Source organism: Hemitrygon akajei, chromosome 31 (assembly GCF_048418815.1).
Source record: "Hemitrygon akajei chromosome 31, sHemAka1.3, whole genome shotgun sequence".
Lineage (NCBI taxonomy): Eukaryota > Metazoa > Chordata > Chondrichthyes > Myliobatiformes > Dasyatidae > Hemitrygon > Hemitrygon akajei.
The window spans coordinates 15702599-15726285 of record NC_133154.1 but is presented as its reverse complement, the minus strand read 5'-3'; positions in this window follow the sequence as shown (position 1 = coordinate 15726285).

Here is a 23687-nt window from a genome sequence, read left to right as displayed (position 1 = left end):
TGAGTGCCACATGATGGCACAGCTGGGTGTGTGCCACATGATGTCACTGCTGAGTGATGGCTCTGCTGGGTGAGTGACACATGATGTCACTGCTGGGTGTGTGCCACATGATGTCACTGCTGGGTGATGGCACTGCTGGGTGAGTACCACATGCTGTCACTGCTGGGTGATGGCACATGATGGCACTGCTGGGTGTGTGCCACATGATGGCATTCCTGGGTGATGGCACATGTTGGCACTGCTGGGTGATTGCCACAGAATGTCACTGCTGGGTGATGGCACTGCTGGGTGAGTGACACCTGATTTCACTGCTGGGTCAGTGCCACATGATGGCACGACTAGGTGAGTGACACATGATGTCACTGCTGGGTGATGGTCACTGCTGGGTGAGTGCCACATGATGTCACTGCTGGGTGATGGTCACTGCTGGGTGAGTGCCACATGATGGTCACTGCTGGGTGATGGTCACTGCTGGGTGAGTGCCACATGATGGTACTGCTGGGTGATGGTCACTGCTGGGTGATGGTCACTGCTGGGTGATGGCACTGCTGGGTGATGGTCACTGCTGGGTGAGTGCCACATGATGGCACTGCTGGGTGATGGTCACTGCTGGGTGAGTGCCACATGATGGCACTGCTGGGTGATGTCACTGCGGGGTGAGTGCCGCATGATGTCACTGCTGGGTGAGTGCCACATGATGGCACTGCTGGGTGATGGCACTGCTGGGTGAGTGCCACATGATGGCACTGCTGGGTGATGGTCACTGCTGGGTGAGTGCCACATGATGTCACTGCTGGGTGATGGTCACTGCAGGGTGATGGTCACTGCTGGGTGATGGAACATGATGGCACTGCTGGGTGAGTGCCACATGATGGCACTGCTGGGTGATGGTACATGATGGCACTGCTGGGTGAGTGCCACATGATGGCACTGCTGGGTGATGGCACATGATGGCACTGCTGGGTGAGTGCCACATGATGTCACTGCTGGGTGATGGCACTGCTGGGTGAGTGCCACATGATGTCACTGCTGGGTGATGGCACATGATGGCACTGCTGGGTGAGTGCCACATGATGGCATTGCTGGGTGATGGCACATGTTGGCACTGCTGGGTGATTGCCACATGATGGCACTGCTGGGTGAGTGACACCTGATGTCACTGCTGGGTCAGTGCCACATGATGGCACGACTAGGTGAGTGCCACATGATGTCACTGCTGGGTGATGGCACATGATGTCACTGCTGGGTGAGTGCTACATGATGTCACTGCTGGGTGATGGTCACTGCTGGGTGTGTGTCACATGATGTCACTGCTGGGTGATGGTCACTGCTGGGTGAGTGCCACATGATGGCACTGCTGGGTGAGTGCCACATGATTTCACTGCTGGGTGATGGTCACATGATGGCACTGCTGTGTGATTGCACTGCTGGGTGAGTGCCACATGATGTCACTGCTGGGTGACGGCACATTATGGCACTGCTGGGTGAGTGCCACATGATGGCACTGCTGGGTGATGGCACATGATGGCACTGCGGGGTGAGTGCCACACGATGTCACTGATGGGTGATGGCACTGCTGGGTGTGTGCCACATGATGTCACTGCTGTGTGATGGCAGATGATTGCACTGCTGGGTGAGTGCCACATGATGTTACTGCTGGGTGATGGCACATGATGGCACTGCTGGGTGAGTGCCACATGATGGCACTGCTGGGTGAGTGAGTGCCACATGATGTCACTGCTGGGTGATGTTCACTGCTGGGTGAGTGTACATGATGGTCAGTGCTGGGTGAGTGTATATGATGGCACTGCTGGGTGAGTGCCACATGATGGCACTGCTGGGTGATGGCACATGATGGCACTGCTGGGTGAGAGCCACATGATGGCACTGCTGGGTGATGGTACATGATGGCAATGCTGGGTGAGTGCCACATGATGGCACTGCTGGGTGTGTGCCACATGATGTCACTGCTGGGTGATGGCACATGATGGCAGAGATGGGTGAGTGCCACATGATGGCATTGCTGGGTGATGGCTCATGTTGGCACTGCTGGGTGAGTGCCACATGATGGCACTGCTGGGTGATGGTCACTGCTGGGTGAGTGCCACATGATGTCACTGCTGGGTGAGTGCCTCATGATGTCACTGCTGGGTGAGTGCCACCTGATGTCACTGCTGGGTGAGTGCCTCATGATGTCACTGCTGGTTGAGTGCCTCATGATGTCACTGCTGGGTGACTGCCACATGATTGCACTGCTGGGTGATGCTCACTGCTGGGTGATGGCACATGTTGGCACTGCTGGGAGAGTGCCACATGTTGGCACTGCTGGGTGATGGTACATGATGGCAATGCTGGGTGAGTGCCACATGATGGCACTGCTGGGTGAGTGCCACATGATGTCACTGCTGGGTGATGGCACATGATGGCATTGCTGGGTGAGTGCCACATGATGGCATTGCTGGGTGATGGCACATGTTGGCACTGCTGGGTGATTGCCACATGATGTCACTGCTGGGTTGGTGCCACATGATGTCACTGCTGGGTGATGGTACTGATGGGTGAGTGACACCTGATGTCACTGCTGGGTGAGTGCCAGATGATGTCACTGCTGGGTGATGGCACATGATGCCACTGCTGGGTGAGTGCCACATGATGTCACTGCTGGGTGATGGCACTGTTGGGTGAGTGCCACATGATGTCACTGCTGGGTGACGGCACATGATGGCACTGCTGGGTGAGTGCCACATGATGTCACTGCTGGGTGATGGCACTGCTGGGTGAGTGCCACATGATGGCACTGCTGGGTGATGGCACATGATGGCACTGCTGGGTGAGTGCCACATGATGTCACTGCTGGGTGATGGCACTGCTGGGTGTGTGCCACATGATGTCACTGCTGGGTGAGTCCCACATGATGGCACTGCTGGGTGATGGTACATGATGGCACTGCTGGGTGATGGTCACTGCTGGGTGAGTGCCACATGATGGTCACTGCTGGGTGATGGTCACTGCTGGGTGAGTGCCACATGATGTCACTGCTGGGTGAGTGCCACATGATTGCACTGCTGGGTGATGTTCACTGCTGGGTGAGTATACATGATGGTCAGTGCTGGGTGAGTGTATATGATGGCACTGCTGGGTGAGTGCCACATGATGGCACTGCTGGGTGATGGCACATGATGGCACTGCTGGGTGAGAGCCACATGATGGCACTGCTGGGTGATGGTACATGATGGCAATGCTGGGTGAGTGCCACATGATGGCACTGCTGGGTGAGTGCCACATGATGTCACTGCTGGGTGATGGCACATGATGGCAGAGATAGGTGAGTGCCACATGATGGCATTGCTGGGTGATGGCACATGTTGGCACTGCTGGGTGAGTGCCACATGATGGCACTGCTGGGTGATGGTCACTGCTGGGTGAGTGCCACATGATGTCACTGCTGGGTGAGTGCCTCATGATGTCACTGCTGGGTGAGTGCCACCTGATGTCACTGCTGGGTGAGTGCCTCATGATGTCACTGCTGGGTGAGTGCCTCATGATGTCACTGCTGGGTGAGTGCCACATGATGGCACTGCTGGGTGATGCTCACTGCTGGGTGATGGAACATGATGGCACTGCTGGGAGAGTGCCACATGATGGCACTGCTGGGTGATGGTACATGATGGCAATGCTGGGTGTGTGCCACATGATGGCACTGCTGGGTGAGTGCCACATGATGTCACTGCTGGTTGATGGCACATGATGGCATTGCTGGGTGAGTGCCACATGATGGCATTGCTGGGTGATGGCACATGTTGGCACTGCTTGGTGATTGCCACATGATGTCACTGCTGGGTTGGTGCCACATGATGTCACTTCTGGGTGATGGCACTGCTGGGTGAGTGACACCTGATGTCACTGCTGGGTGAGTGCCAGATGATGTCACTGCTGGGTGATGGCACATGATGCCACTGCTGGGTGAGTGCCACATGATGTCACTGCTGGGTGATGGCACTGTTGGGTGAGTGCCACATGATGTCACTGCTGGGTGACGGCACATGATGGCACTGCTGGGTGAGTGCCACATGATGTCACTGCTGGGTGATGGCACTGCTGGGTGAGTGCCACATGATGGCACTGCTGGGTGATGGCACATGATGGCACTGCTGGGTGAGTGCCACATGATGTCACTGCTGGGTGATGGCACTGCTGGGTGTGTGCCACATGATGTCACTGCTGGGTGAGTGCCACATGATGGCACTGCTGGGTGATGGTACATGATGGCACTGCTGGGTGAGTGCCACATGATGGCACAGCTGGGTGTGTGCCACATGATGTCACTGCTGAGTGATGGCTCTGCTGGGTGAGTGTCACATGATGTCACTGCTGGGTGTGTGCCACATGATGTCACTGCTGAGTGATGGCACTGCTGGGTGAGTGCCACATGATGGCACTGCTGGATGATGGCACATGATGGCACTGAGGGGTGAGTGCCACACGATGTCACTGCTGGGTGAGTGCCACATGATGTCACTGCTGGGTGACGGCACATTATGGCACTGCTGGGTGAGTGCCACATGATTTCACTGCTGAGTGATGGCACTGCTGGGTGATGGCACATGATGGCACTGCTGGGTGAGTGCCACATGATGGCACTGCTGGGTGATGGTACATGATGGCACTGCTGGGTGAGTGCCACATGATGGCACAGCTGGGTGTGTGCCACATGATGTCACTGCTGAGTGATGGCTCTGCTGGGTGAGTGACACATGATGTCACTGCTGGGTGTGTGCCACATGATGTCACTGCTTAGTGATGGCACTGCTGGGTGAGTGCCACATGATGGCACTGCTGGATGATGGCACATGATGGCACTGAGGGGTGAGTGCCACACGATGTCACTGCTGGGTGAGTGCCACATGATGTCACTGCTGGGTGACGGCACATTATGGCACTGCTGGGTGAGTGCCACATGATTTCACTGCTGAGTGATGGCACTGCTGGGTGATGGCACATGATGGCACTGCTGGGTGAGTGCCACATGATGGCACTGCTGGGTGATGGTACATGATGGCACTGCTGGGTGAGTGCCACATGATGGCACTGCTGGGTGAGTGCCACATGATGTCACTGCTGGGTGATGGCACTGCTGGGTGAGTACCACATGCTGTCACTGCTGGGTGATGGCACATGATGGCACTGCTGGGTGTGTGCCACATGATGGCATTCCTGGGTGATGGCACATGTTGGCACTGCTGGGTGATTGCCACAGAATGTCACTGCTGGGTGATGGCACTGCTGGGTGAGTGACACCTGATTTCACTGCTGGGTCAGTGCCACATGATGGCACGACTAGGTGAGTGACACATGATGTCACTGCTGGGTGATGGTCACTGCTGGGTGAGTGCCACATGATGTCACTGCTGGGTGATGGTCACTGCTGGGTGAGTGCCACATGATGGTCACTGCTGGGTGATGGTCACTGCTGGGTGAGTGCCACATGATGGTACTGCTGGGTGATGGTCACTGCTGGGTGATGGTCACTGCTGGGTGATGGCACTGCTGGGTGATGGTCACTGCTGGGTGAGTGCCACATGATGGCACTGCTGGGTGATGGTCACTGCTGGGTGAGTGCCACATGATGGCACTGCTGGGTGATGTCACTGCGGGGTGAGTGCCGCATGATGTCACTGCTGGGTGAGTGCCACATGATGGCACTGCTGGGTGATGGCACTGCTGGGTGAGTGCCACATGATGGCACTGCTGGGTGATGGTCACTGCTGGGTGAGTGCCACATGATGTCACTGCTGGGTGATGGTCACTGCAGGGTGATGGTCACTGCTGGGTGATGGAACATGATGGCACTGCTGGGTGAGTGCCACATGATGGCACTGCTGGGTGATGGTACATGATGGCACTGCTGGGTGAGTGCCACATGATGGCACTGCTGGGTGATGGCACATGATGGCACTGCTGGGTGAGTGCCACATGATGGCACTGCTGGGTGATGGTACATGATGGCACTGCTGGGTGAGTGCCACATGATGTCACTGCTGGGTGATGGCACTGCTGGGTGAGTGCCACATGATGTCACTGCTGGGTGATGGCACATGATGGCACTGCTGGGTGAGTGCCACATGATGGCATTGCTGGGTGATGGCACATGTTGGCACTGCTGGGTGATTGCCACATGATGGCACTGCTGGGTGAGTGACACCTGATGTCACTGCTGGGTCAGTGCCACATGATGGCACGACTAGGTGAGTGCCACATGATGTCACTGCTGGGTGATGGCACATGATGTCACTGCTGGGTGAGTGCTACATGATGTCACTGCTGGGTGATGGTCACTGCTGGGTGTGTGTCACATGATGTCACTGCTGGGTGATGGTCACTGCTGGGTGAGTGCCACATGATGGCACTGCTGGGTGAGTGCCACATGATTTCACTGCTGGGTGATGGTCACATGATGGCACTGCTGTGTGATTGCACTGCTGGGTGAGTGCCACATGATGTCACTGCTGGGTGACGGCACATTATGGCACTGCTGGGTGAGTGCCACATGATGGCACTGCTGGGTGATGGCACATGATGGCACTGCGGGGTGAGTGCCACACGATGTCACTGATGGGTGATGGCACTGCTGGGTGTGTGCCACATGATGTCACTGCTGTGTGATGGCAGATGATTGCACTGCTGGGTGAGTGCCACATGATGTTACTGCTGGGTGATGGCACATGATGGCACTGCTGGGTGAGTGCCACATGATGGCACTGCTGGGTGAGTGAGTGCCACATGATGTCACTGCTGGGTGATGTTCACTGCGGGGTGAGTGTACATGATGGTCAGTGCTGGGTGAGTGTATATGATGGCACTGCTGGGTGAGTGCCACATGATGGCACTGCTGGGTGATGGCACATGATGGCACTGCTGGGTGAGAGCCACATGATGGCACTGCTGGGTGATGGTACATGATGGCAATGCTGGGTGAGTGCCACATGATGGCACTGCTGGGTGTGTGCCACATGATGGCACTGCTGGGTGATGGTCACTGCTGGGTGAGTGCCACATGATGTCACTGCTGGGTGAGTGCCTCATGATGTCACTGCTGGGTGAGTGCCACCTGATGTCACTGCTGGGTGAGTGCCTCATGATGTCACTGCTGGGTGAGTGCCTCATGATGTCACTGCTGGGTGACTGCCACATGATTGCACTGCTGGGTGATGCTCACTGCTGGGTGATGGAACATGTTGGCACTGCTGGGAGAGTGCCACATGTTGGCACTGCTGGGTGATGGTACATGATGGCAATGCTGGGTGAGTGCCACATGATGGCACTGCTGGGTGAGTGCCACATGATGTCACTGCTGGGTGATGGCACATGATGGCATTGCTGGGTGAGTGCCACATGATGGCATTGCTGGGTGATGGCACATGTTGGCACTGCTGGGTGATTGCCACATGATGTCACTGCTGGGTTGGTGCCACATGATGTCACTGCTGGGTGATGGTACTGATGGGTGAGTGACACCTGATGTCACTGCTGGGTGAGTGCCAGATGATGTCACTACTGGGTGATGGCACATGATGCCACTGCTGGGTGAGTGCCACATGATGTCACTGCTGGGTGATGGCACTGTTGGGTGAGTGCCACATGATGTCACTGCTGGGTGACGGCACATGATGGCACTGCTGGGTGAGTGCCACATGATGTCACTGCTGGGTGATGGCACTGCTGGGTGAGTGCCACATGATGGCACTGCTGGGTGATGGCACATGATGGCACTGCTGGGTGAGTGCCACATGATGTCACTGCTGGGTGATGGCACTGCTGGGTGTGTGCCACATGATGTCACTGCTGGGTGAGTCCCACATGATGGCACTGCTGGGTGATGGTACATGATGGCACTGCTGGGTGAGTGCCACATGATGGCACTGCTGGGTGAGTGCCACATGATGTCACTGCTGGGTGATGGCACTGCTGGGTGTGTGCCACATGATGTCACTGCTGGGTGAGTGCCACATGATGTCACTGCTGGGTGATGGCATTGCTGGGTGAGTGCCACATGATGTCACTGCTGGGTGACGGCACATTATGGCACTGCTGGGTGAGTGCCTCATGATGTCACTGCTGAGTGATGGCACTGCTGGGTGATGGCACATGATGGCACTGCGGTGAGAGTGCCACACGATGTCACTGCTGGGTGATGGCACTGCTGGGTGTGTGCCACATGATGTCACTGCTGTGTGATGGCAGATGATGGCACTGCTGGGTGAGTGCCACATGATGTTACTGCTGGGTGATGGCACATGATGGCACTGCTGGGTGAGTGCCACATGATGGCACTGCTGGGTGAGTGCCACATGATGGCACTGCTGGGTGAGTGAGTGCCACATGATGTCACTGCTGGGTGAGTGCCACATGATGTCACTGCTGGGTGATCTTCACTGCTGGGTGAGTGTACATGATGGTCAGTGCTGGGTGAGTGTATATGATGGCACTGCTGGGTGATGGCACATGATGGCACTGCAGGGTGAGTGCCACATGATGGCACTGCTGTGTGATGGCACATGATGGCACTGCTGGGTGAGTGCCACATGATGGCACTGCTGGGTGATGGTACATGATGGCAATGCTGGGTGAGAGCCACATGATGTCACTGCTGGGTGATGGCACTGCTGTGTGATGGCACATGATGGCACTGCTGGGTGAGTGACACCTGATGTCACTGCTGGGTGAGTGCCACATGATGTCACTGCTGGGTGATGGCACATGATGGCAGTGCTGGGTGAGTGCCACATGATGGCATTGCTGGGTGATGGCACATGTTGGCACTGCTGGGTGAGTGCCACATGATGTCACTGCTGGGTGATGGCACTGCTGGGTGAGTGCCACATGATGTCACTGCTGGGTGATGGCACTGCTGGGTGAGTGACACCTGATGGCACTGTTGGGTGAGTGCCACATGATGTCACTGCCGGGTGACGGCACATGATGGCACTGCTGGGTGAGTGCCACATGATGTCACTGCTGGGTGATGGCACTGCTGGGTGAGTGCCACATGATGGCACTGCTGAGTGATGGCACTGCTGGGTGATGGCACAAGATGTCACTGCTGGGTGAGTGCCACATGATGTCACAGCTGGGTGACGGCGCATTATGGCACTGCTGGGTGAGTGCCACATGATGTCACTGCTGAGTGATGGCACTGCTGGGTGAGTGCCACATGATGGCACTGCTGGATGATGGCACATGATGGCACTGAGGGGTGAGTGCCACACGATGTCACTGCTGGGTGAGTGCCACATGATGTCACTGCTGTGTGACGGCACATTATGGCACTGCTGGGTGAGTGCCACATGATTTCACTGCTGAGTGATGGCACTGCTGGGTGATGGCACATGATGGCACTGCTGGGTGAGTGCCACATGATGGCACTGCTGGGTGATGGTACATGATGGCACTGCTGGGTGACTGCCACATGATGGCACTGCTGGGTGAGTGGCACATGATGTCACTGCTGAGTGATGACACTGCTGGGTGATGGCACATGATGGCACTGCGGTGAGAGTGCCACACGATGTCACTGCTGGGTGATGGCACTGCTGGGTGTGTGCCACATGATGTCACTGCTGTGTGATGGCAGATGATGGCACTGCTGGGTGAGTGCCACATGATGTTACTGCTGGGTGATGGCACATGATGGCACTGCTGGGTGAGTGCCACATGATGGCACTGCTGGGTGAGTGAGTGCCACATGATGTCACTGCTGGGTGAGTGCCACATGATTGCACTGCTGGGTGATGTTCACTGCTGGGTGAGTGTACATGATGGTCAGTGCTGGGTGAGTGTATATGATGGCACTGCTGGGTGAGTGCCACATGATGGCACTGCTGGGTGATGGCACATGATGGCACTGCAGGGTGAGTGCCACATGATGGCACTGCTGTGTGATGGCACATGATGGCACTGCTGGGTGAGTGCCACATGATGGCACTGCTGGGTGATGGTACATGATGGCAATGCTGGGTGAGAGCCACATGATGTCACTGCTGGGTGATGGCACTGCTGTGTGATGGCACATGATGGCACTGCTGGGTGAGTGCCACATGATGGCACTGCTGGGTGATGGTACATGATGGCAATGCTGGGTGAGTGACACCTGATGTCACTGCTGGGTGAGTGCCACATGATGTCACTGCTGGGTGATGGCACATGATGGCAGTGCTGGGTGAGTGCCACATGATGGCATTGCTGGGTGATGGCACATGTTGGCACTGCTGGGTGAGTGCCACATGATGTCACTGCTGGGTGATGGCACTGCTGGGTGAGTGCCACATGATGTCACTGCTGGGTGATGGCACTGCTGGGTGAGTGACACCTGATGGCACTGTTGGGTGATTGCCACATGATGTCACTGCCGGGTGACGGCACATGATGGCACTGCTGGGTGAGTGCCACATGATGTCACTGCTGGGTGATGGCACTGCTGGGTGAGTGCCACATGATGGCACTGCTGAGTGATGGCACTGCTGGGTGATGGCACAAGATGTCACTGCTGGGTGAGTGCCACATGATGTCACTGCTGGGTGACGGCGCATTATGGCACTGCTGGGTGAGTGCCACATGATGTCACTGCTGAGTGATGGCACTGCTGGGTGAGTGCCACATGATGGCACTGCTGGATGATGGCACATGATGGCACTGAGGGGTGAGTGCCACACGATGTCACTGCTGGGTGAGTGCCACATGATGTCACTGCTGTGTGACGGCACATTATGGCACTGCTGGGTGAGTGCCACATGATTTCACTGCTGAGTGATGGCACTGCTGGGTGATGGCACATGATGGCACTGCTGGGTGAGTGCCACATGATGGCACTGCTGGGTGATGGTACATGATGGCACTGCTGGGTGAGTGCCACATGATGGCACTGCTGGGTGAGTGGCACATGATGTCACTGCTGGGTGATGGCACTGCTGGGTGAGTGCCACATGCTGTCACTGCTGGGTGATGGCACATGATGGCACTGCTGGGTGTGTGCCACATGATGGCATTCCTGGGTGATGGCACATGTTGGCACTGCTGGGTGAATCCCACAGAATGTCACTGCTGGGTGATGGCACTGCTGGGTGAGTGACACCTGATGTCACTGCTGGGTCAGTGCCACATGATGGCACGACTAGGTGAGTGACACATGATGTCACTGCTGGGTGATGGTCACTGCTGGGTGAGTGCCACATGATGTCACTGCTGGGTGATGGTCACTGCTGGGTGAGTGCCACATGATGGTCACTGCTGGGTGATGGTCACTGCTGGGTGATGGTCACTGCTGGGTGAGTGCCACATGATGGCACTGCTGGGTGATGGTCACTGCTGGGTGATGGTCACTGCTGGGTGATGGCACTGCTGGGTGATGGTCACGGCTGGGTGAGTGCCACATGATGGCACTGCTGGGTGATGGTCACTGCTGGGTGAGTGCCACATGATGTCACTGCTGGGTGATGGCACTGCTGGGTGAGTGCCACATGATGGCACTGCTGGGTGATGGCACATGATGGCACTGCTGGGTGAGTGCCACATGATGTCACTGCTGGGTGATGGCACTGCTGGGTGTGTGCCACATGATGTCACTGCTGGGTGAGTGCCACATGATGGCACTGCTGGGTGATGGTACATGATGGCACTGCTGGGTGAGTGCCACATGATGGCACAGCTGGGTGTGTGCCACATGATGTCACTGCTGAGTGATGGCTCTGCTGGGTGAGTGACACATGATGTCACTGCTGGGTGTGTGCCACATGATGTCACTGCTGAGTGATGGCACTGCTGGGTGAGTGCCACATGATGGCACTGCTGGATGATGGCACATGATGGCACTGAGGGGTGAGTGCCACACGATGTCACTGCTGGGTGAGTGCCACATGATGTCACTGCTGGGTGACGGCACATTATGGCACTGCTGGGTGAGTGCCACATGATTTCACTGCTGAGTGATGGCACTGCTGGGTGATGGCACATGATGGCACTGCTGGGTGAGTGCCACATGATGGCACTGCTGGGTGATGGTACATGATGGCACTGCTGGGTGAGTGCCACATGATGGCACAGCTGGGTGTGTGCCACATGATGTCACTGCTGAGTGATGGCTCTGCTGGGTGAGTGCCACATGAAGGCACTGCTGGATGATGGCACATGATGGCACTGAGGGGTGAGTGCCACACGATGTCACTGCTGGGTGAGTGCCACATGATGTCACTGCTGGGTGATGGCACTGCTGGGTGAGTACCACATGCTGTCACTGCTGGGTGATGGCACATGATGGCACTGCTGGGTGTGTGCCACAAGATGGCATTCCTGGGTGATGGCACATGTTGGCACTGCTGGGTGATTGCCACAGAATGTCACTGCTGGGTGATGGCACTGCTGGGTGAGTGACACCTGATTTCACTGCTGGGTCAGTGCCACATGATGGCACGACTAGGTGAGTGACACATGATGTCACTGCTGGGTGATGGTCACTGCTGGGTGAGTGCCACATGATGTCACTGCTGGGTGATGGTCACTGCTGGGTGAGTGCCACATGATGGTCACTGCTGGGTGATGGTCACTGCTGGGTGAGTGCCACATGATGGTACTGCTGGGTGATGGTCACTGCTGGGTGATGGTCACTGCTGGGTTATGGTCACTGCTGGGTGATGGCACTGCTGGGTGATGGTCACTGCTGGGTGAGTGCCACATGATGGCACTGCTGGGTGATAGTCACTGCTGGGTGAGTGCCACATGATGGCACTGCTGGGTGATGTCACTGCGGGGTGAGTGCCGCATGATGTCACTGCTGGGTGAGTGCCACATGATGGCACTGCTGGGTGATGGCACTGCTGGGTGAGTGCCACATGATGGCACTGCTGGGTGATGGTCACTGCTGGGTGAGTGCCACATGATGTCACTGCTGGGTGATGGTCACTGCAGGGTGATGGTCACTGCTGGGTGATGGAACATGATGGCACTGCTGGGTGAGTGCCACATGATGGCACTGCTGGGTGATGGTACATGATGGCACTGCTGGGTGAGTGCCACATGATGGCACTGCTGGGTGATGGCACATGATGGCACTGCTGGGTGAGTGCCACATGATGTCACTGCTGGGTGATGGCACTGCTGGGTGAGTGCCACATGATGTCACTGCTGGGTGATGGCACATGATGGCACTGCTGGGTGAGTGACACCTGATGTCACTGCTGGGTCAGTGCCACATGATGGCACGACTAGGTGAGTGCCACATGATGTCACTGCTGGGTGATGGCACATGATGTCACTGCTGGGTGAGTGCTACATGATGTCACTGCTGGGTGATGGTCACTGCTGGGTGTGTGTCACATGATGTCACTGCTGGGTGATGGTCACTGCTGGGTGAGTGCCACATGATGGCACTGCTGGGTGAGTGCCACATGATTTCACTGCTGGGTGATGGTCACATGATGGCACTGCTGTGTGATTGCACTGCTGGGTGAGTGCCACATGATGTCACTGCTGGGTGACGGCACATTATGGCACTGCTGGGTGAGTGCCACATGATGTCACTGCTGAGTGATGGCACTGCTGGGTGAGTGCCACATGATGGCACTGCTGGGTGATGGCACATGATGGCACTGCGGGGTGAGTGCCACACGATGTCACTGCTGGGTGATGGCACTGCTGGGTGTGTGCCACATGATGTCACTGCTGTGTGATGGCAGATGATTGCACTGCTGGGTGAGTGCCACATGATGTTACTGCTGGGTGATGGCACATGATGGCACTGCTGGGTGAGTGCCACATGATGGCACTGCTGGGTGAGTGAGTGCCACATGATGTCACTGCTGGGTGATGTTCACTGCTGGGTGAGTGTACATGATGGTCAGTGCTGGGTGAGTGTATATGATGGCACTGCTGGGTGATGGTACATGATGGCAATGCTGGGTGAGTGCCACATGATGGCACTGCTGAGTGTGTGCCACATGATGTCACTGCTGGGTGATGGCACATGATGGCAGAGATGGGTGAGTGCCACATGATGGCATTGCTGGGTGATGGCACATGTTGGCACTGCTGGGTGAGTGCCACATGATGGCACTGCTGGGTGATGGTCACTGCTGGGTGAGTGCCACATGATGTCACTGCTGGGTGAGTGCCTCATGATGTCACTGCTGGGTGAGTGCCACCTGATGTCACTGCTGGGTGAGTGCCTCATGATGTCACTGCTGGGTGAGTGCCTCATGATGTCACTGCTGGGTGACTGCCACATGATGGCACTGCTGGGTGATGCTCACTGCTGGGTGATGGAACATGTTGGCACTGCTGGGAGAGTGCCACATGTTGGCACTGCTGGGTGATGGTACATGATGGCAATGCTGGGTGAGTGCCACATGAAGGCACTGATGGGTGAGTGCCACATGATGTCACTGCTGGGTGATGGCACATGATGGCATTGCTGGGTGAGTGCCACATGATGGCATTGCTGGGTGATGGCACATGTTGGCACTGCTGGGTGATTGCCACATGATGTCACTGCTGGGTTGGTGCCACATGATGTCACTGCTGGGTGATGGTACTGCTGGGTGAGTGACACCTGATGTCACTGCTGGGTGAGTGCCAGATGATGTCACTGCTGGGTGATGGCACATGATGCCACTGCTGGGTGAGTGCCACATGATGTCACTGCTGGGTGATGGCACTGTTGGGTGAGTGCCACATGATGTCACTGCTGGGTGACGGCACATGATGGCACTGCTGGGTGAGTGCCACATGATGTCACTGCTGGGTGATGGCACTGCTGGGTGAGTGCCACATGATGGCACTGCTGGGTGATGGCACATGATGGCACTGCTGGGTGAGTGCCACATGATGTCACTGCTGGGTGATGGCACTGCTGGGTGTGTGCCACATGATGTCACTGCTGGGTGAGTCCCACATGATGGCACTGCTGGGTGATGGTACATGATGGCACTGCTGGGTGAGTGCCACATGATGGCACTGCTGGGTGAGTGCCACATGATGTCACTGCTGGGTGATGGCACTGCTGGGTGTGAAGCACATGATGTCACTGCTGGGTGAGTGCCACATGATGTCACTGCTGGGTGATGGCATTGCTGGGTGAGTGCCACATGATGTCACTGCTGGGTGACGGCACATTATGGCACTGCTGGGTGAGTGCCTCATGATGTCACTGCTGAGTGATGGCACTGCTGGGTGATGGCACATGATGGCACTGCGGTGAGAGTGCCACACGATGTCACTGCTGGGTGATGGCACTGCTGGGTGTGTGCCACATGATGTCACTGCTGTGTGATGGCAGATGATGGCACTGCTGGGTGAGTGCCACATGATGTTACTGCTGGGTGATGGCACATGATGGCACTGCTGGGTGAGTGCCACATGATGGCACTGCTGGGTGAGTGAGTGCCACATGATGTCACTGCTGGGTGAGTGCCACATGATTGCACTGCTGGGTGATGTTCACTGCTGGGTGAGTGTACATGATGGTCAGTGCTGGGTGAGTGTATATGATGGCACTGCTGGGTGAGTGCCACATGATGGCACTGCTGGGTGATGGCACATGATGGCACTGCAGGGTGAGTGCCACATGATGGCACTGCTGTGTGATGGCACATGATGGCACTGCTGGGTGAGTGCCACATGATGGCACTGCTGGGTGATGGTACATGATGGCAATGCGGGGTGAGAGCCACATGATGTCACTGCTGGGTGATGGCACTGCTGTGTGATGGCACATGATGGCACTGCTGGGTGAGTGCCACATGATGGCACTGCTGGGTGACTGCCACATGATGGCACTGCTGGGTGATGCTCACTGCTGGGTGATGGCACAAGATGTCACTGCTGGGTGAGTGCCACATGATGTCACTGCTGGGTGAGTGCCTCATGATGTCACTGCTGGGTGAGTGCCACCTGATGTCACTGCTGGGTGAGTGCCTCATGATGTCACTGCTGGGTGAGTGCCTCATGATGTCACTGCTGGGTGACTGCCACATGATGGCACTGCTGGGTGATGCTCACTGCTGGGTGATGGAACATGTTGGCACTGCTGGGAGAGTGCCACATGTTGGCACTGCTGGGTGATGGTACATGATGGCAATGCTGGGTGAGTGCCACATGAAGGCACTGATGGGTGAGTGCCACATGATGTCACTGCTGGGTGATGGCACATGTTGGCACTGCTGGGTGATTGCCACATGATGTCACTGCTGGGTTGGTGCCACATGATGTCACTGCTGGGTGATGGTACTGCTGGGTGAGTGACACCTGATGTCACTGCTGGGTGAGTGCCAGATGATGTCACTGCTGGGTGATGGCACATGATGCCACTGCTGGGTGAGTGCCACATGATGTCACTGCTGGGTGATGGCACTGCTGGGTGAGTGCCACATGATGGCACTGCTGGGTGATGGCACATGATGGCACTGCTGGGTGAGTGCCACATGATGTCACTGCTGGGTGATGGCACTGCTGGGTGTGTGCCACATGATGTCACTGCTGGGTGAGTCCCACATGATGGCACTGCTGGGTGATGGTACATGATGGCACTGCTGGGTGAGTGCCACATGATGGCACTGCTGGGTGAGTGCCACATGATGTCACTGCTGGGTGATGGCACTGCTGGGTGTGAAGCACATGATGTCACTGCTGGGTGAGTGCCACATGATGTCACTGCTGGGTGATGGCATTGCTGGGTGAGTGCCACATGATGTCACTGCTGGGTGACGGCACATTATGGCACTGCTGGGTGAGTGCCTCATGATGTCACTGCTGAGTGATGGCACTGCTGGGTGATGGCACATGATGGCACTGCGGTGAGAGTGCCACACGATGTCACTGCTGGGTGATGGCACTGCTGGGTGTGTGCCACATGATGTCACTGCTGTGTGATGGCAGATGATGGCACTGCTGGGTGAGTGCCACATGATGTTACTGCTGGGTGATGGCACATGATGGCACTGCTGGGTGAGTGCCACATGATGGCACTGCTGGGTGAGTGAGTGCCACATGATGTCACTGCTGGGTGAGTGCCACATGATTGCACTGCTGGGTGATGTTCACTGCTGGGTGAGTGTACATGATGGTCAGTGCTGGGTGAGTGTATATGATGGCACTGCTGGGTGAGTGCCACATGATGGCACTGCTGGGTGATGGCACATGATGGCACTGCAGGGTGAGTGCCACATGATGGCACTGCTGTGTGATGGCACATGATGGCACTGCTGGGTGAGTGCCACATGATGGCACTGCTGGGTGATGGTACATGATGGCAATGCGGGGTGAGAGCCACATGATGTCACTGCTGGGTGATGGCACTGCTGTGTGATGGCACATGATGGCACTGCTGGGTGAGTGCCACATGATGGCACTGCTGGGTGACTGCCACATGATGGCACTGCTGGGTGATGCTCACTGCTGGGTGATGCTCACTGCTGGGTGATGGAACATGTCGGCACTGCTGGGAGAGTGCCACATGTTGGCACTGCTGTGTGATGGTACATGATGGCAATGCTGGGTGAGTGCCACATGATGGCACTGCTGGGTGAGTGCCACATGATGTCACTGCTGGGTGATGGCACATGATGGCATTGCTGGGTGAGTGCCACATGATGGCATTGCTGGGTGATGGCACATGTTGGCACTGCTGGGTGATTGCCACATGATGTCACTGCTGGGTTGGTGCCACATGATGTCACTGCTGGGTGATGGTACTGCTGGGTGAGTGACACCTGATGTCACTGCTGGGTGAGTGCCAGATGATGTCACTGCTGGGTGATGGCACATGATGCCACTGCTGGGTGAGTGCCACATGATGTCACTGCTGGGTGATGGCACTGTTGGGTGAGTGCCACATGATGTCACTGCTGGGTGACGGCACATGTTGGCACTGCTGGGTGAGTGCCACATGATGTCACTGCTGGGTGATGGCACTGCTGGGTGAGTGCCACATGATGGCACTGCTGGGTGATGGCACATGATGGCACTGCTGGGTGAGTGCCACATGATGTCACTGCTGGGTGATGGCACTGCTGGGTGTGTGCCACATGATGTCACTGCTGGGTGAGTCCCACATGATGGCACTGCTGGGTGACGGTACATGATGGCACTGCTGGGTGAGTGCCACATGATGGCACTGCTGGGTGAGTGCCACATGATGTCACTGCTGGGTGATGGCACTGCTGGGTGTGTGCCACATGATGTCACTGCTGGGTGAGTGCCACATGATGTCACTGCTGGGTGATGGCATTGCTGGGTGAGTGCCCCATGATGTCACTGCTGGGTGACGGCACATTATGGCACTGCTGGGTGAGTGCCTCATGATGTCACTGCTGAGTGATGGCACTGCTGGGTGATGGCACATGATGGCACTGCGGTGTGAGTGCCACACGATGTCACTGCTGGGTGATGGCACTGCTGGGTGTGTGCCACATGATGTCACTGCTGTGTGATGGCAGATGATGGCACTGCTGGGTGAGTGCCACATGATGTTACTGCTGGGTGATGGCACATGATGGCACTGCTGGGTGAGTGCCACATGATGGCACTGCTGGGTGAGTGAGTGCCACATGATGTCACTGCTGGGTGAGTGTACATGATGGTCAGTGCTGGGTGAGTGTATATGATGGCACTGCTGGGTGAGTGCCACATGATGGCACTGCTGGGTGATGGCACATGATGGCACTGCAGGGTGAGTGCCACATGATGGCACTGCTGTGTGATGGCACATGATGGCACTGCTGGGTGAGTGCCACATGATGGCACTGCTGGGTGATGGTACATGATGGCAATGCTGGGTGAGAGCCACATGATGTCAGTGCTGGGTGATGGCACTGCTGTGTGATGGCACATGATGGCACTGCTGGGTGAGTGCCACATGATGGCACTGCTGGGTGATGGTACATGATGGCAATGCTGGGTGAGTGACACCTGATATCACTGCTGGGTGAGTGCCACATGATGTCACTGCTGGGTGATGGCACATGATGGCAGTGCTGGGTGAGTGCCACATGATGGCATTGCTGGGTGATGGCACATGTTGGCACTGCTGGGTGAGTGCCACATGATGTCACTGCTGGGTGATGGCACTGCTGGGTGAGTGCCACATGATGTCACTGCTGGGTGATGACACTGCTGGGTGAGTGACACCTGATGGCACTGTTGGGTGAGTGCCACATGATGTCACTGCCGGGTGACGGCACATGATGGCACTGCTGGGTGAGTGCCACATGATGTCACTGCTGGGTGATGGCACTGCTGGGTGTGTGCCACATGATGTCACTGCTGGGTGATGGCACATGAAGGCACTGCTGGGTGAGTGCCACATGATGTCACTGCTGGGTGATGGCACATGATGGCACTGCTGGGTGAGTCCCACATGATTGCACTGCTGAGTGAGTGCCACATGATGTCACTGCTGGGTGAGTGCCACATGATGCCACTGCTGGGTGATGTTCACTGCTGGGTGATGTTCACTGCTGGGTGAGTGCCACATGGTGGCACTGCTGGGTGATGGTCACTGCTGGGTGAGTGACACATGATGTCACTGCTGGGTGAGTACCACATGATGGCACTACTAGGTGAGTGCCACATGATGTCACTGCTGGGTGATGGCACTGCTGGGTGAGTGCCACATGATGGCACTGCTGGGTGATGTCACTGCTGGGTGATGGTCACTGCTGGGTGAGTGCCACATGATGGCACTGCTGGGTGATGGCACTGCTGGGTGAGTGCCACATGATGGCACTGCTGGGTGACGGTACATGATGGCACTGCTGGGTGAGTGCCACATGATGGCACTGCTGGGTGAGTGCCACATGATGTCACTGCTGGGTGATGGCACTGCTGGGTGTGTGCCACAGGATGTCACTGCTGGGTGAGTGCCACATGATGTCACTGCTGGGTGATGGCATTGCTGGGTGAGTGCCCCATGATGTCACTGCTGGGTGACGGCACATTATGGCACTGCTGGGTGAGTGCCTCATGATGTCACTGCTGAGTGATGGCACTGCTGGGTGATGGCACATGATGGCACTGCGGTGTGAGTGCCACACGATGTCACTGCTGGGTGATGGCACTGCTGGGTGTGTGCCACATGATGTCACTGCTGTGTGATGGCAGATGATGGCACTGCTGGGTGAGTGCCACATGATGTTACTGCTGGGTGATGGCACATGATGGCACTGCTGGGTGAGTGCCACATGATGGCACTGCTGGGTGAGTGAGTGCCACATGATGTCACTGCTGGGTGAGTGCCACATGATTGCACTGCTGGGTGATGTTCACTGCTGGGTGAGTGTACATGATGGTCAGTGCTGGGTGAGTGTATATGATGGCACTGCTGGGTGAGTGCCACATGATGGCACTGCTGGGTGATGGCACATGATGGCACTGCAGGGTGAGTGCCACATGATGGCACTGCTGTGTGATGGCACATGATGGCACTGCTGGGTGAGTGCCACATGATGGCACTGCTGGGTGATGGTACATGATGGCAATGCTGGGTGAGAGCCCCATGATGTCACTGCTGGGTGATGGCACTGCTGTGTGATGGCACATGATGGCACTGCTGGGTGAGTGCCACATGATGGCACTGCTGGGTGATGGTACATGATGGCAATGCTGGGTGAGTGACACCTGATGTCACTGCTGGGTGAGTGCCACATGATGTCACTGCTGGGTGATGGCACATGATGGCAGTGCTGGGTGAGTGCCACATGATGGCATTGCTGGGTGATGGCACATGTTGGCACTGCTGGGTGAGTGCCACATGATGTCACTGCTGGGTGATGGCACTGCTGGGTGAGTGCCACATGATGTCACTGCTGGGTGATGGCACTGCTGGGTGAGTGACACCTGATGGCACTGTTGGGTGAGTGCCACATGATGTCACTGCCGGGTGACGGCACATGATGGCACTGCTGGGTGAGTGCCACATGATGGCACTGCTGGGTGATGGCACATGATGGCACTGCTGGGTGAGTGCCACATGATGTCACTGCTGGGTGATGGCACTGCTGGGTGTGTGCCACATGATGTCACTGCTGGGTGATGGCACATGATGGCACTGCTGGGTGAGTGCCACATGATATCACTGCTGGGTGATGGCACATGATGGCACTGCTGGGTGAGTCCCACATGATTGCACTGCTGAGTGAGTGCCACATGATGTCACTGCTGGGTGAGTGCCACATAATGCCACTGCTGGGTGATGTTCACTGCTGGGTGATGTTCACTGCTGGGTGAGTGCCACATGGTGGCACTGCTGGGTGATGGTCACTGCTGGGTGAGTGACACATGATGTCACTGCTGGGTGAGTACCACATGATGGCACTACTAGGTGAGTGCCACATGATGTCACTGCTGGGTGATGGCACTGCTGGGTGAGTGCCACATGATGGCACTGCTGGGTGATGTCACTGCTGGGTGATGGTCACTGCTGGGTGAGTGCCACATGATGGCACTGCTGGGTGATGGCACTGCTGGGTGAGTGCCACATGATGTCACTGCTGGGTGATGGCACATGATGGCACTGCTGGGTGAGTGCCACATGATGGCATTGCTGGGTGATGGCACATGTTGGCACTGCTGGGTGATTGCCACATGATGTCACTGCTGGGTGAGTGCCACATGATGTCACTGCTGGGTGAGTGACACCTGATGTCACTGCTGGGTCAGTGCCACATGATGGCACTGCTGGGTGAGTGACACCTGATGTCACTGCTGGGTGAGTGCCACATGATGTCACTGCTGGGTGATGGCACATGATGTCACTGCTGGGTGAGTGACACATGATGTCACTGCTGGGTGAGTGCCACATGATGTCACTGCTGGGTGAGTGTACATGATGGTCAGTGCTGGGTGAGTGTATATGATGGCACTGCTGGGTGATGGCACTGCTGGGTGAGTGCCACATGTTGGCACTGCTGGGTGAGTGCCACATGATGTCACTGCTGGGTGAGTGCCACATGATGTCACTGCTGGGTGAGTGCCACATGATGGCACTGCTGGGTGATGGTCACTGCTGGGTTAGTGTCACATGATGGTCACTGCTGGGTGATGGTCACTGCTGGGTGAGTGTCACATGATGTCACTGCTGGGTCATAGTCACTGCTGGGTGATGGCATTGCTGGGTGATGGTCACTGCTGGGTGAGTGCCACATGATGGTCACTGCTGGGTGAGTGCCACATGATGGCACTGCTGGGTGATGGTCATTGCTGGGTGATGGTCACTGCTGGGTGAGTGCCACATCATGTCTCTGCTGGGTGCTGGTCACTGCTGGGTGATGGTCACTGCTGGGTGAGTGCCACATGATGGTCACTGCTGGGTGATGGTCACTGCTGGGTGATGGTCACTGCTGGGTGAGTGCCACATCATGTCTCTGCTGGGTGATGATCACGGCTGGGTGATGGTCACTGCTGGGTGAGTGCCACATGATGGTCACTGCTGGGTGATGGTCACTGCTGGGTGATGGTCACTCCTGGGTGAGTGCCACATGATGTCACTGCTGGGTGATGGTCACTGCTGGGTGCGTGCCACATGATGGTCACTGCTGGGTGATGGTCACTGCTGGGTGAGTGCCACATGATGGCACTGCTCGGTGATGGTCACTGCTGGGTGATGGTCACTGCTGGCTGATGGCACTGCTGGGTGATGGTCACTGCTGGGTGAGTGCCACATGTTGGCACTGCTGGGTGATGGCACTGCTGGGTGAGTGCCACATGATGGCACTGCTGGGTGATGGTCACTGCTGGGTGAGTGCCACATGATGTCACTGCTGGGTGATGGTCACTGCAGGGTGATGGTCACTGCTGGGTGATGGAACATGATGGCACTGCTGGGTGAGTGCCACATGATGGCACTGCTGGGTGTTGGTACATGATGGCACTGCTGGGTGAGTGCCACATGATGGCACTGCTGGGTGATGGCACATGATGGCACTGCTGGGTGAGTGCCACATGATGGCACTGCTGGGTGATGGTACATGATGGCACTGCTGGGTGAGTGCCACATGATGTCACTGCTGGGTGATGGCACTGCTGGGTGAGTGCCACATGTTGTCACTGCTGTTGATGGCACATGATGGCACTGCTGGGTGAGTGCCACATGATGGCATTGCTGGGTGATGGCACATGTTAGCACTGCTGGGTGATTGCCACATGATGGCACTGCTGGGTGAGTGACACCTGATGTCACTGCTGGGTCAGTGCCACATGATGTCACTGCTGGGTGAGAGCTACATGATGTCACTGCTGGGTGATGGTCACTGCTGGGTGAGTGTCACATGATGTCACTGCTGGGTGATGGTCACTGCTGGGTGAGTGCCACATGATGGCACTGCTGGGTGATGGTCACTGCTGGGTGATGTCACTGCTGGTTGAGTGCCACATGATGGTCACTGCTGCGTGAGTGCCACATGATGTCACTGCTGGGTGATGGTCACATGATGGCACTGCTGTGTGATGGTCACTGCTGGGTGAGTGCCACATGATGGTCACTGCTGGGTGATGTTCACTGCTGGGTCAATGCCACATGATGGCACTGCTGGGTGATGGTCACTGCTGGGTGAGTGCCACATGATGTCACTGCTGGGTGAAGGTCACTGCTGGGTGAGTGCCTCATGATGTCCCTGCTGGGTGATGCTCACTGCTCGGTGATGGAACAT